The sequence below is a fragment of the Myxine glutinosa genome, chromosome 4 (assembly GCF_964187855.1).
Source record: "Myxine glutinosa chromosome 4, kmMyxGlut1.1, whole genome shotgun sequence".
NCBI classification, from domain to species: domain Eukaryota; kingdom Metazoa; phylum Chordata; class Myxini; order Myxiniformes; family Myxinidae; genus Myxine; species Myxine glutinosa.
Window position 1 is genome coordinate 132,364,978 of NC_136264.1, and position 3,806 is coordinate 132,368,783.

Below are 3,806 nucleotides of genomic sequence, written 5' to 3' on the forward strand. Positions count from 1 at the left end.
AAAAGCTATACCGGGCATGGCCGGGTGTCAAGGGTGAGCCTTGGAAAGGCGAGTCTGGACCTGCCCGGGCGTGTTTGGCTGCGGCCTGGCAAGTCGAGGCTGGGCGTGCCCGGGCGCTCTGGGCGAACCCTGGAAAGGCGATAGCGGGCATGCCCGGACGCTCTGGGCGAGCCCTGGAAAGGCGATAGCGGGCATGCCCGGACGCTCTGGGCGAGCCCTGAAAAGGCGATAGCGGGCATGCCCGGACGCTCTGGGCGAGCCCTGGAAAGGCGAGAGCGGGCATGCCCGGGAAAGACGAGACCGGGCGTGCCCGGGAGGTTCGGGCGTGCCCGGGAACAGTGAGTCCGGGCATGCCCGGGAGAGGCGCGTCTGGCCGTGTTCTGGCCGGTGCAAGGCGATTGTGTGCATCCAGCGGTAACCGCTACAACGGTTTAATTTGAAGGGATTTTTTTTTCTTTGCCAATCACAAAGTTCCGAAAAAAACCTTACACTGTCGATTTTTGAGATTGCCAGTGACGTCACATTGCGAACTCACCGTCATTATGCCAGCGACGGTACATAGAGAAATGGTGCATGGCGAGGTCGGATTCCGATACTGATTGGGTATGATGAATGAGGGGGAGGGGGGTGAGGTGTGGGGGGGTCATTGGCTTTGTTAACTCGGGTGACTGTTGATAGGGGATTGTGAGGGGATGGCAGAGAGAAGGGTGGGGGGTGGGGAGGTGGGTTAATAGGTATTCTTAGCCTTGGTGATGCTTGATGGGGGATTGTGAGGGAATGCTGGAGCGGGTGGGGGGAAGACGGAGGTGTGGGTTGGTTGTGGATATTGTTAGCTAGGGTGATGGTTGATTTATTTTTTTTCTGGGAAATTGAGATGCCTCATAAACCAAGGCCACCTAAGTGGAACAGAAATCATCAAGTGCAATATTACCAAAGGAAATCAGCAAGAAATCCAAGTCAAAGCAGTTGTGTCAGCAGAAAATATCTGATGGCAGAAAAATGTGTTGCCCGCTTGGAACAAGATCGCCCGGAAGGCGGGTACTCTGCTAGTGATAATAATCATAGTGTCATTAGGCAAGAATAATAACGAACGTTTAATCCTCGCCATGACATCTGGGCTTCGTGAAAGGCAAGGTGATGCTCAAGCAGTACGGCAGGCAGGTATTCTACAAGGCCGTGAAGACCAATGAAAATTTGGTCCAATGGACCAACGGGCCCCCGAGTATATAAAACGAGCACACACACCCAGTTCAGCCTGGTGTTGGATTAGCGGTTAGGGTGCCGGCTTGGGATCCTGGGTTCGACATCCCGGTCGATCGCTGAATTAACGCCAGGGGGGTTGACTCAGCCTGTCATCCTTCCGAGGTCGGCAAATTGAGTCCCAGCTTGCTGGGATGAATGATCACGGTGTGTACCCCGATTTAGAATAGGCACACCGTATCCCTGCGCATTGTAAGCGCGTGACCAAGGGTTGGCGTCAGGAAGGGCATCCGGCCATAAAAACATTGCCTCAAACAGGGAACCATGATTGTCATGGGCTAACCCCTGCTCTAGCGGGGAAAATGGCCTTAAAACGATCATTCATTCATATAATACACCCACAAAGGTTTTCTCTTGATAATGAAATATTTTTAACCGTTTGCCCATGACTAAACAAAATTACTAAATGAAAAAAACAACAATACAAACAACGTGATATAATGCTCTTACAGTAACAAAATATCCAGCAGTTTTGAAATCGTGAAACAACTCAAGGGAAAAGTCAAAGGTGGTAAGAACGTGAAACAATATATTGTACTTTATTTTGTTTATAATAAATTTCTTATTTTTAAGTGAGGTACAGTATATTACTTGTGAGATTCAGCCGCAACACATTGTGCATTGCATTAAAACAACTTGCAGTATCAAACTAAACTTTTCATAAATCTCTTGAGGTTGTAGTTCAGACCTCTGCTGATTTGGTGAAACCAGGATCTCCATTTTCGCCGCTGTACCACGACCTGATTTGACGAGGATGGGGCATGACCATGTTAAATGTCTCATTCACATCGTCATATATGTGCCTTTGCTGAGTAGAACTGCAGTGTCATGGCAAATGATTTCAGTTCTTGTGTTTCTTGCTGTTGCTTTAAGGCACCGGAGTGTTTCTTGCTGTTGCATTTTCGAATTATCTTCAGGACTTCTTTAGGGACTCTACTGAAAGTTTCCTCCAACAACTCTGCTCCAATTTCTTCGATTACATTTTTCCTGCCAGGCCACGTGAGCGATGACATCATAAATTTATATTCTCTGATATAATTGTTGCGTAGATCACGCTCAATAAATTTCAAACTGATCAGACTAAGCGTTGTCCCTGTGGAATTATGACCTCATAATTACAGCACCAATGACGTCATCGTTAACACCTATTCCCCATGTGGAGTTATTTACAATGAGCCACGTTTCAATTTTTCCTATGGAGCGGTTTCGGAGATATAGAGGTGCAAAGTTTTTAGGTTTTTCCAAGATGGCCTGACCACCTGACCTGACCTGAGATGGTACCACCTGACCTATGACATCATAATCGTCATTGAAATATTATACAGGAGGCGCTCCTATGGTACAAATTTTGTGTCCATCAGACCAACAATTGCAGAGAAAAAAAATTCATACTGCTCGGATGAGGCGTTATACTTGTCGAATTATGACGCCATTAACATATCTTATTCCCAATGGGGGAGTACTTGACTGAGCCTTGTTTCAACTTTTTCTGAGTAGTTTCAGATATATTATGTAGAGGTGCGAAGTTTTTCCAAGATGGCGTCTGTACCACGTGACCTATGACGGAATAATTATGAATTCAAAATTCTACAAGTGGAGGTGCGCCTATGGTAAAATTTCGTTTCAATCGGACTAACGGTGAATTTTAAAAATGAATTTTAAAAATGCACACACGCACGTACGTACGTACGCACTGAATGCCTCATCATGCTTTTCGCTTCGGGAGGGCAGGATAATAATGTTAAAAGTAATAACCGACGTGTTACTGAAGCTCATTCATTGAAGTGAAATCTCGCGATATCGGCTGTTGTGCAGCATGTTTCTGAAATTCATTTATCGAAGTGAAATCTCGCGATATCGGCTGTTGTGCAGCATGTTTCTGAAATTCATTTATCGAAGTGAAATCTCGCGATATCGACTGGCAAGCAGGTTATTGAAGCTTATTCACCGAAGTGAAATCTCGCGATATCGACTGTCAGCATGTTACTGAAGCTCATTCATTGAAGTGAAATCTCGCGATATCGGCTGTATTGCAGCATGTTTCTGAAATTCATTCTCCGAAGTGAAATCTCGCGATATCGACTGTTCTGCAGCATGCTACTGAAGCTCATTCTCCGAAGTGAAATCTCGCGATATCGGCTGTATTGCAGCATGTTTCTGAAATTCATTTATCAAAGTGAAATCTCGCGATATCAACTGTCAGCATGTTACTGAAGCTCATTCTCCGAAGTGAAATCTCGCGATATCGGCTGTTGTGCAGCATGTTTCTGAAATTCATTTATCAAAGTGAAATCTCGCGATATCAACTGTCAGCATGTTACCAAAGTTCATTCTCCGAAGTGAAATCTCGCGATATCGGCTGTCGTGCAGCATGTTTCTGAAATTCATTTATCAAAGTGAAATCTCGCGATATCGACTGTCAGCATGTTACTAAAGTTAATTCTCCGAAGTGAAATCTCGCGATATCGACTGTCAGCAAGTTACTAAAGTTCATTCTCCGAAGTGAAATCTCGCGATGTCGACTGTCAGCAAGTTACTAAAGTTCA